The sequence below is a fragment of the Nothobranchius furzeri genome, chromosome 12 (genome assembly GCF_043380555.1).
Source record: "Nothobranchius furzeri strain GRZ-AD chromosome 12, NfurGRZ-RIMD1, whole genome shotgun sequence".
Lineage (NCBI taxonomy): Eukaryota > Metazoa > Chordata > Actinopteri > Cyprinodontiformes > Nothobranchiidae > Nothobranchius > Nothobranchius furzeri.
The window spans coordinates 45,612,762-45,625,226 of record NC_091752.1 but is presented as its reverse complement, the minus strand read 5'-3'; positions in this window follow the sequence as shown (position 1 = coordinate 45,625,226).

Genomic DNA, 12,465 nt, shown 5'->3' with positions numbered 1-12,465 from the left:
TTTAAGATTTATTCAGCTGGGTGGTTTCAAATCAAATGATTTTCCAGATTTTAAAGTAAAATATTCGTCTACTAAAATAAAAAGCCAAACTGTGATGGCTTACACCTTTCACCATGTAAGCCAAACCTCATTTATGTGATTTACTGCACAGAAAACAAACAAAAATGTTTCCTTAACCAACATTAAGCAGCCTCTGTCATCCACTTCCCTAAAAATGAGGATGTTTTAGCTGCGAAATCATCCCCACATGGGTCCAGTAATACCTCAAAAACAATAATTTGCATATTATTTCCAGCCTCCTCCTCATAGACACCATTAGAATCTGACAGACGGGAACAATGAGATTAACCAACTGCAGTAACGAGAAAAAGTGTGTTAATAAAGGTCCAATTAATGGAGGAGTAAACACAGGGACAATTGTTTGCTCCTCTGGTCAAATTAGATGGCGTCGCTTCAAATCTACTTACAGAGGTACAACATGTCACGATCTCTGCGACCTCCCGGTGACCCGGACCTCTGAACTGTAGCTGAACCCTGCAGCTAAATCCTGCAGTAAGAGGTCGTGCAGCTAAAGCGCTGCTGAGCTACAGCTTCAGCCGTTTGTCCTGGAGCTCCAGCTGCACCATCATGAATAAGTCAGGCTCGACCCAACCCAGCAGCGCCACCACAAACGTTCACATGCTCATGCATTATTAACTCCGTCCACAATCTATATTTTAGAGAGGCTCCAGGGTTTCACTCAAACGTTTAACTGGAGTTTAAGGTCACTGTGTTTTATTGTTGTGTTAGGACAACAAACACAGCAGCATGTTTGTACACTGAGTCCCTCAGTCACATATTTAATACGAGCTCTGGACAAGTGGAAAAAGCAGAACTGGATTTAATTACCTTTCCACAACAAAGTCACTAGATTTTTAACGTACAATAGTAATGTAAACGTGAACTTTTCAACCACTTGCAGCCTGAAAAAAAAACTGTTTCTCAATTAAACATCATTTTTAAGAATAATTTTGGGAATTTAATGGAGGAAAGCTTATTGTTACATGACGCATCTGTTCAATTGAGTCCTGCAGTAATGCAGATACCTCATTGTTCTCCACTTTCTTTATTATTCTTCCTTCAAATTTCATGTAGCCTGAACAGAAGTGCCCCCCATCATACTGCCTGTAGAGGTATGAGTTAACCTGGTGATGTAATCAGGAAAATATCCCTACCTTTATTTATTTTTGCATTTTTACTTTACACCTCCAACTGTGGCTCGTCTCTTTTGCTCATATTACATCACAGAGTTCTGAGCATTCTGCCCAAGAGTTTCTGGTTTATTTTTCCATCAGTTTGTGTCTCACATGTCCTGTTGTCACAGCCTGCCGCTCAACCTGTCTGCTCCCCACAAGGCGGGGAAATCCAAACTCTCTGATCGGCTAAGACTGTCTCCACATTTCTGCTGCGTGTTTGTCTTTGACTGAAGACACCTGCAGGAGTATTTCTCAGAGTTTCTTCAGCATCTTTCTAGTCGAGGCGTTGAAAGTCAGCTAGAAGTCACAGGCTGCACTTTAAAGAATTTATGACATCTAGGAATTAAATGGTGAAGATTTCCAGGGCCACTTACTTTGCTCAGCTGATTGCTGTAAACAAAAATAACTCAAAACTCCCGTTTGACACCATAGACCAGATTGTTTCACCTCACTCCCCTCTTATGCCAGTTTACTCAAGGTCTGACTGTAACAACTATCTAGCATTCTTTGAGAATAAAATCAGAAATATCAGGGCACGTTTTTCACCCCCATCTACTTCCTACCCCCCCATCCAACCAACTTCCTCTCAATCGTGGTCTGTCTTTGCTCCTGTAGATTTCCAGGACATTTGCCTCATTCAGAAACACATGAAACCAACTTCATGCCCTATTGCTTTATATTGATATTATCCCTACGACCTTATTCTTCAGGATGTTTGACCACATTGGCCCATGCATTGTAGATTTTATTAATTTATCTCTACATTCTGGCTCTGTACCATCTGTTTTCAAACATGCAGTTGTTGAACCTATCTTGAAAAAAAACAAGTTTGGACTCATCTCAGCCTAAAAATTACAGACCCATTTCTAAATTACCCTTTATCTCTAAAACATTGGAAAAGGTTGTGGCAGATCAACTGATTACTTTTCTGGAACTACACAACAGTTTTGATAAATTGCAGTCTGGTTTTGGTAAAAAGCATTCAACAGAATCCGCTTTGCTTAAAGTTTCCAGTGACATCATGATGGCTGCAGACAATGGGGAATTCACAGTGTTAGTATTGTTAGATCTTTCTGCAGTTTTTGACACTGTTGATCACAACACCTTAATTAACAGACTTGGTGACTCGCTGGGGATCTCTGGAACTGTTCTAGATTGGTTTAGATCGTACCTTTCTAACAGAAGTTAGTGTCTGTATAAACCAAATCATGTCAGATTCTACTGATCTGTTCTGTGGGGTATCCCAAGGCTCTGTTCTGGGTCCACTGTTGATTCTACTGTACATACACCCTCTTGGATAGATAATTGATTCTTTTCATAATGTCTCTTAACCACGATATTCAGCTGTACTGTTTCTTTATGGATTCTGAGCTCTATAAACGGACTGAATTACTAGAGTGTCTATCAGCTATCACCAGCTGGCTAGAAGATAACTTCCTTCAGTTAAGCTCTACATGGTCAAGCTCCTCCCTGTATTACTGAACTGTTAAAGCCTTATGCTCCAACCCGAGCCCTCAGGTCCACACACCAGAACCTTCTAGAAGCTCCAAAGACCAGATATAAAAGTCGAGGCGATCGCTCCTTCCAGACTGTTGCAACCCGACTCTGGAATGATCTTCCTTTATCCTTACGCAGCATTGACAGTCTGGACACTTTTAAAAAACAGCTAAAGACCCTTTTATTTAAAGCTGCTTTTACCTAAACCTTTTATTTTCTTATTTTTAACTCAAGTTTTTAACCCTCTGGAGGCAGGCTTTGCAGATTGCAACGTTAAAACCTACCTAACTGGTTACTCCACATACGTATTTCATAAGCATTTTTTAACTCTGAAGTGCCCCTGAAGGACTTAGTTGTTCGTCCTTTTATCAGAACTTATTTTGAGCCTGAGAGGGTTAATCATCTTTCATTTGTTTAATGATATTTTATAAATTTATAACTTTATTTTTCTGATGTTAATCGATTTCTGTTTAAAAATCATGATTTTATGACTTTATGTTTTATTTAGATTTGATCAATGTGAAGCACTTTGAGATTCTATGTCTGTAATGGGTGCTATATAAATAAAATTTAATTGTCTCAAGAACAGCCAAAGTCTAAAATGTTCAAAATTGACGCCAAAGTGGTTTCAAATGAGTCAGTTCCTGAGCTAATGCCATCTTTGTAGTTTTCCCCTGTCACAGCTCCACCCAACAAATGTAGACCACTGTGATTGGCAAGACACAAGTCTGTTTAGGCCAATGATAGACCTGTTGAAGCAGCAATGGAGCTCGGCTAAATCTGAGCTACTTTTGGTCTAAACTAGGCCTCTGAAGCATGGTAGTGGGAGTATCCTGCTCTGGGTGCTTCAAAGTGCATTTTCTTCTAGCACACAGTAGCTAAAACATGTTTCTAAGATACAATTTGACCAACTTTTAATTTGGAAGAAACAAAAAAACATGAAGAAATAAAGAAACAAGCTGGAAGTCATAAAATAGATTTTTCATTTTAGATTAGTTCCACTCTACTGATTTCTGTTTCATCATTGATGGATATGTAATGATTCAATAGTTATATGTTACGTAAGGAACCATCAAAGGTGAGATTCCATAGAAAATATGAAATCAATTTGATGTATCTTTGAATATTAATAATTAATAATAATGCACACATCCAACATGGAAACTAAAAAACAAACAGCTGGAAGCTAAACAGTGTTTTGTTTCTGTATTTCCATCTGCTGTGTTTTCTCAGTGTTTCTGTTTCTTCTGTCTGTGGTGTTTTCCAGCAGAGCGGCTCTGATTCTTCCCCCCCTCCCTTTGCGGCTGAACTCTGCCTGAACCTTCATCTGAACCCTACATGAACCTCCCTTAACTGACCCATTTAATCTACGTTCAGCGTAAAGCGGACCGGGCAAAACGGTGGTCCACGAGTAAATCCTCTGACACATTGAGAGTTAGCAGCAGCAGAAACACCTGCTAATCAACGGACACGTGTGTGAGCAGACCACAGAGGGGCCCACGCTTGCATAAGAGCACCAGCAAAGAAGGAAGGAACACTGAAGAAAAAATAAGAGTTTGTCTTAGAAAATATCAACCATGTTATTTTAGACAAGTGAGCTTCTGAAAAACATCAGTCGACGAGTCTTGGTGCCATCTAAATGAGACATTCACTTAAAATCCTGCAGTTAAACCTGAATAGGTGAGGTTTTTTGGGAGAATTTGTTTGAAACCTGCAGCTGGATGACAGATCCCATGTCAGTGATCACTGAGGCAGAAAACACTGAGAGACAGATGACATTGAAGAGATAAATGACATGTCGTTTTGTGTCAAAGGACAAATCTGAGTCTAAGCCGACGTGACCACGAGCAGCTCTGAAGCTGCAGGTTAAACTCCACAACAACCAGAGAAGAGCTTCTGCTTGTTTTGCCAAAATGAAGTAACAGAAACTCATCTGCAGCTGGAGCTCTAATGAAGGAATCTCAGATTTGATTCATTTGTGCTAAAATCTGGAATATGATAAGATGAAATCAATCAGATGCAAATAACATCTGTGACTAGAAAAAGACCTGGCCTACGAAAGGATGGAAGCATATTGCTGTCTGAGAAAGGATGAAAATAAAGGAGCAGAGTCTCGTTCTCACAAGAAGTATCTGGTTGTACAGCCGGGTCGATTCTAGCATCAGAAGTTGAGGGGTGCTGAGCACCCAGAGAGCTGCCTAGCCAGGCCAGATACATTTCCACATTTGGAACAATTTAACACAGTTTCATCCCCACATTTGTGAAAGAAAAGAAAAACACTGATTTCACAAATTAAATTAATGGAATGTGGTCTGACTCTTGGTCAGTGGGTCCCAACCTTTTGTTCTTGAGGACCCCCTTACTTGTGTCCACAAGCCAGCCCTCCACCCCACCCACCCAACCCAACCCCTACCTACATAATAATAGTAATTATAATTGGTATATAGAGTTCTACTCTTATAGAGTTTGGATTACACTTATCATGTGTTATTGGGATTTTGTAAGTGTATTTCTTACAAAGATAATCTTGGTAATCACACAGTCTAAGCACAGACAATATGTTGCGGTTGGTCACAGACCCCAGGTGGGTAACCACTGCTCCAGGTGTCGTAGGTTTGAAACATCAGACTAAAGATGCTCATGAGTAGAAAAAGTGGTTGGAGTTGCCCTTTCCTAAATGAAAACCAGAAACTGGAGCCAACGTCAGCTTCGTCTGAATTCCCACAACAGTATGACCAGTAATAATGTTAGATGGTTAACACGTGCAGTACTGTAAAAGTAAGTGAAAGGACAGTAACGTAAAATCTTACAGGTTTCCAGCTGATAAAATAAGCAGAAGGCGATGGTTAACAGCCATGAAGAGTTCTAGTGGATGACCCATCAAAGTCACGCACGCGTGCACACACACATGCACATACACACATGCACACACATACACATATGTACGTACACACACACGCACACATGCATGCACACGTGCACAGACACAACACACTCACACATGTAGGTACAACACACACACACACACACACACACACACACACACACACACACACACACACACACACACACACACACACACACACACACACACACACACACACACACACACACACACACACACACACACAGCAGCTGTGGTGTGAGTCTCCTAAGCACATCAGGGTTTCGTGATCCAGGGGTGGTGGTGGTGGGTCCCTGAATGAATAAAGTAAATGTTTTGATGAGTAGCAGGCATGTTTGGCAACATGGGCGACGTGTTACTGCCAACCAATCCTGTTCTTCATCCTCCTCCTCCTCTCAGTGTGTGTTAGTAAAAGGCTCACAGGGGATTGCCTGAATGAACGTGGTGGTAAATATTCAGTGTGTGTTTGTACACGTCTGTGTGTGTTCAGCGGGGCTTTTCTACTTCAACACTCAGTGTATTAATAGCTGTAAACTCCAGATGACCCTGAAGCTGCCGGCGACTCAGGCTGATCTTGTTTGGCGTTTCTGGATGTGAGGGCTCAGGCTGTAATGATATCTCAGACCTGCAGGATGAGGACACATCTTCTCCCTGCACTGGAGTCTCAGGGGGGTGGTACAGTACAGCCTCCTCACCCTAAACAGGCTCTGACAGGAAGTTATTCCCATCCACTGTCCTCACTTCACTACCAGCACTGCCTCCTCCTCCTCCTCCTCCTCCTGAAGGACCTGAGCTCCAACTTTAAACCCTCTCCATCCTGGTCATATCAGGCTCTCAGACGATGCTTTCCCTTCTCTCACAATTTGTTTGATGGAACGTTGCGGGTACCTGAAGTCAGGATCAAAGGTCAAACCTGCAGCAGCAGGTTTCTGAAACTCCACACGGTGATGACAGCCTGAACCGCGTGACCCTAAAAACTGTGATGACAGAGGTCAAACGGGACTCGGCGGAGGAGCTCAGAGACGTAGCTCGCTTTGATAAAAATCCTTCATGCTGATGACAAACTATCATATCAGATCCCTGTTGTTCACAAAGCATTTTTGAATTATTTGACATGTTTTTACTGGTTCTCAAAATAACATGGCCAAATGAAAAAAATAAGTCATGAGGAAACGTAGGGTAGTGAGACTGGAAGGAAAGGCAAGAGAGGATTATAAGACACCTTTCGTCAAACATTTTGACAGGTCTATTGTTCTTTGACCTTTCATTCCTATTGTTCATTTGACCCTTGACCTTGCCCCCCCTTCCTATCATTAGTCAAATGGACAGGTGTATTGTTCAATCTTTGCCCCCCTTCCGTATAATTAATCAAATGGGCAGGTGTATTGTTAATTGTCCAGATGGGCTAGACCCCCCACGCCGCATCATCAATGGCATATTGTTGAGCGTCCAGATGGGCTAGACCCCCCACGCCGCATCATCAATGGCGTATTGTTGAGCGTCCATGATCCCCCACGTCATAGGCTAATGTGTGTAATGGTGTGTGGTTTCTTTTTTGTGATAGCCCATCGGTTCCCACAGCCCCTCCCTTCTGAGTGTAATCCTATTGTGTTTAACTCTTTAAAAGCTCAGATCTGTCCGAATGGTGAAAAGCCGAGCTCTAAGAAAAAATGATGAACCACGAGGAGCTGAATGAAGCACCAAGCCACCTCTCAGATATGTTCCTCACCTAAATATGGTATGGTCTGCTAGCTCTTGAGTGAGTGACAGAAGCTGAAGTCAATGCATGAACTTTTGCAGCCTTTTGCTGAACACACACAAACTCTTCAGAGTGACACATTGTCTATGTCATTAATACTCTCTTTGAGATGTTCACGTTGGATTTCGTATGTTCAGTCTTAAACTTTGTGTTTAAATGTGTTATTTACATGCAGCTCACTGACACTTTTTGACCAGAACTAAAACTATTGTGTAAAACTCTCTGTCCAGCAGCACATCAAATTAATGGCTGTAAGCACACACACACACACACACACACACACACACACACACACACACACACACACACACACACACACACACACACACACACACACGCACGCACGCACGCACACACACACACACACACGCACGCACGCACGCACACACACACACACACACACACACACACACACACACACACTTCTCTAAGAAGTAAAAGGATTACATTCAAACATTTCTATCACTTCACAAAAGCAATGGTTTACCATCCTAAACCATTTATGGTCCTGTTGTAAACCACCATGCATTCTCAAGCCTATAAGAACAAAAGTTGATCCTTACCTCAGCGTGAATGAAATGGTTGTACGTTTCCTCAAAGTTAAAGAATCTGTTTTTGTAGTAGCAGACAAGATGGTATGGTCTGCTAGCTCTCGAGTGAGTGACAGAAGCTGAAGTCAATGCATGAACTTTTGCAGCCTTTTGCTGAACACACACAAACTCTTCAGAGTGACACATTGTCTATGTCATTAATACTCTCTTTGAGATGTTCACGTTGGATTTCGTATGTTCAGTCTTAAACTTTGTGTTTAAATGTGTTATTTACATGCAGCTCACTGACACTTTTTGACCAGAACTAAAACTATTGTGTAAAACTCTCTGTCCAGCAGCACATCAAATTAATGGTTGTAAGCACACACACACACACACACACACACACACACACACACACACACACACACACACACACACACACACACACACACACACACACACACTTCTCTAAGAAGTAAAGGGATTACATTCAAACATTTGTCTTTGACTAAACCATTCAAACATTTCTATCACTTCACAAAAGCAATGGTTTACCATCCTAAACCATTTAAGGTACTGTTGTAAACCAGCCTGCATACTCAAGCCTATAAGAACAAAAGTTGATCCTTACCTCAGCGTGATGCTTTTTAAGATCTGTTGAGCTTTCTTAAAGTTCATTCTAAACAATTTTGCACGGCCAGCGACTTCTGACAAAGCAAATGACTTCCTTTTTGTTCTGCAGGTGGCGGTAAGTTTTAAAACAAAGATCTGGCTGAACCAAATCGTCACAGAAACAACACACAAAAAGCAAATTACTTACTTTTTTTGCAGGTGGGCTGAATTGAAAGAGTGGCGGGAAAGTTTTAAAAACAAAGTTCTGGTTCATTCTAAACAAGTCGGCATGGTAACAATTCACAAAAGCAAATGACTTGCTATTGTTTCAAAGAGCTATTTAGGTGAACAGCATCCTTTGGTTCGTCATCATCAACACTGAAAGCTTAACCCCTCGCCTCCTGCCTTTAGTGTCACATTTTGTTTTCACTGTCACACACACACACACACACACACACACACACACACACACACACACACACACACACACACACACACACACACACACACACACACACACACACACACACATTGCTTCCTGCCTCAGAGAAAAGATTTGATCCATTTTGTAGGACCTATAACAGCTGAAATAAATAAAAAGCTGTTTATGAGGTTTGTTTTTTGGGAGGGGTGGATTAGTAAAGTCTCAGAGCAGACGTACCTCTGGTCAAACCTTTAATGTCATACCTCTCAGAATAGTTAAACTAAGGCACATGCATGTCGTAAACGGATTTTCACACGAGTGAAAGAGCTGCTACATTTTAACCAAAACATGAGCGAAGAAGAAGAATAAGAAGAACCGATGGATACGTGTTTTGAATATAGCCTTCCTCTGCTAAAAACAACGTTCGAATTGAGACATGATGAGATTTCAGGAAGAAATGTCCGGTACAAAAACGGTACGGTATTATTTTTTGGATCGTAAAGGTTTTTTTATTTCTGCTCCGGGGAGTTTTGATGAAGCAATGGATACGAGCACACACACACACACACACACACACACACACACACACACACACACACACACACACACACACACACCCATCTGGCAGATGTTCACGTTGGATTTCGTATGTTCAGTCTTAAACTTTGTGTTTAAATGTGTAAATATTTACATGCAGCTCACTGACACTTTTTGACCAGAACTAAAACTATTGTGTAAAACTCTCTGTCCAGCAGCACATCAAATTAATGGCTGTAAGCACACACACACACACACACACACACACACACACACACACACACACACACACACACACACACACACACACACACACACACACACAACTCTAAACAACCATTCATACATTTGTCTACCTATACAACAAAGCAAATGACTCTGTATTGTTTATAAACATTTTTTTTTTCGACCAATCGCAACCGTTTTCTATTCAAGATTTTTTTAAACAGCTGTATAAAATGTAAAAGCGCATTTTCGGAGTCGTGATTTGAGGTGTAACAAGCTAAGATGACGGGTAAGTTTTTAACTCAAGACGCAAATCTTTTTTTTTTCTCTTTCTGGTTTAACATCTTTATTTTCAGACGCTATTGTCATATCGGACGGCGAGTGGGAAGAAATTCCTATTGAGGAATTAACTTGTAAGACACCGGTCCCCCTGGATGATTTGTCTAAAATTAATCGCGCGGTCGAGAATCTGAGTGAGTGGATTTTATAAATATATACGTAACGTTCTTTTCTTCAACTGAGAAATATCTCATTTTACAGAAAAGGAGGGGGTTCAACCTTACCCCGGAAGTGATAACTTTTACCCAACCACGCCTCCATCCACCAGCCGAACCGTCTTACATTCGTATCAGCCCAACCATACCGTCAGATCACACGGGAATGCGAGCGTGAAAGCTGTTCGTTACAGGACCGTCACGCCGCAGACGATCCTCGAAGCTGGTAAGTGATTACAAAATAGCGATTAATAAGTCAGAGATGTGTCGTTCATATTTATCGTTTTTATTCTTCAGAGCAACGTCCGACGGCCTACGCACCCCCAATATCTCAGCCCCCACCACCTCCAACCCCTTCTCATGCGCGGACGGATGGTAACGATAAAAAAACAACTGATTAATAAGTCAAAGATGACTCGTACACATTTACCGTTGTTTTTTTATCCTTTCAGAACAACATCAGACAGCCGCTTCAATATCTCCGCCCACACCTCCTCCTCCTCCTCCCCCTTCTCCTGCACAGGGTAAGAGATATATAAAAAAGGTGGTTATTTACTTCAAAGATGATTCGTTCATATTTTTCCTTGTTTTTATTCTTTCAGAACAATCCGACAGCGACTCTGAAACCGCTGAACGTGCTCCTGAGCAGCCAGCCGGTAAGCTGCTTCACAAAAAGCTCCGCATAGTATATTAAATTTTTAAGTAAAAAAAGATGTTTTTTATCCTTTCAGAACAACCCACGACCGACGAAGAGAACGCACCACCTCCTGCACCTGTACAGAGTAAGTTAAATTTTATATATAATTTATTAAAAGCTCGTTCATTTTATTTATTTTTATTTATTTTTTTCATCAGAAAAACGACTGAAGAAAAAGAAAAACATCCATCTTTCACCACTTCAGAGATTAAACAGGATGAAAATGGCCTACTTGCTTCTGCAGGTCAATTCTGGCCTGGTCGAAGTGGTCCAACAAGTGCTCGCTTTGTAAGGAGGACGCAGATTTTTTTCTTCATTTTTAGTAGGTTATTAATGTCTTTTGTATCATGAGTGAAAATTGGTTTGACGACCTTTCAGATTTGTTTGAAGTAGATGGTGAATTAAATGTAGATTTGTTAGATCGAATTTTAGCCAGCCAAAATCCCTCAGATGAGGCCGATAATTTGGTGTTAAATGACTGGTTTGATTTAAGCGGACTGAGTGAAGTAGATGAATTAGCTTCAGATAGTGAGATCTTAGCATCCCAAGCCGTTTCAAACGAGGTCGATCAAATTCTAGCAAATTCAGATTCGCCTTCATCAGAAGCTGTAGATGAAATATTGAGACAATTAGAACACCAGCAGCACGTAAACGAGGTCGATCAAATTCTAACAAATTCAGATTCGCCTTCATCAGAAGCAATAAACGAAATTTTGAGACAAATAGAGCACCAGCAGCGCGTAAACGAGATCGATCAAATTCTAGCAAATTCAGATGAGCCTTCATCAGAAGCAATAAACGAAATTTTGAGACAAATAGAACACCGGCAGATCGGAGGGAGCGTAAACGCAGCTTTTAACCAGCGTGAAATTAGAGAGAGAGTGTCTTTTCAAGCAATCAACGACCCAGCCGAGTTTTATATTAATCTGATGGAAATATTAAACAGGTTTGCTGAAAGAGGAAGCCAGATCGCGCGTCCCAACGATAGAGTCCAGTTTGAAATTAATACTTTACACACGACGCACCACGTTAATTTTAATTATGACGGATCAAATATGTTAAATCAGCTTCAGTATTTACTGGATCTGTTAGTCCAATCAAATGAAGCATTAGAGGCCGACAACGAATTTAATTTCAGACTGCAAGTGATAAATAATCCGTCCGGCGGAGGGAAACGAAAAATCGAAACCATTCTGGATCACGAATTAGTCAATAAAAAACGAAACCATCTCATTTGTCCTCCAGAGGCCAATCAGCCGTTGTGTTTTGCGCTAAGCATAGCCGGCCTGTTAAATCCCTCAGCGAGAGATACAGAATTATTGAATGTGGCTAAAAATATTCATCAACAGGCAGGGCTTCAGGAGCAATCAACCGTTTCATTTAGCGACGTGATTCGATTTGAAAATATTGTTCAAAGAAAAATAATCATTTTTTACAGATCCGACAGAATCATTTCTAAATTTGAAACAGATTTTAGCGATCGAACAAATCCGTTGTTCATTTTGCTAATGAACCATCATTATTACGGCATAAAAAATATTAAAGGT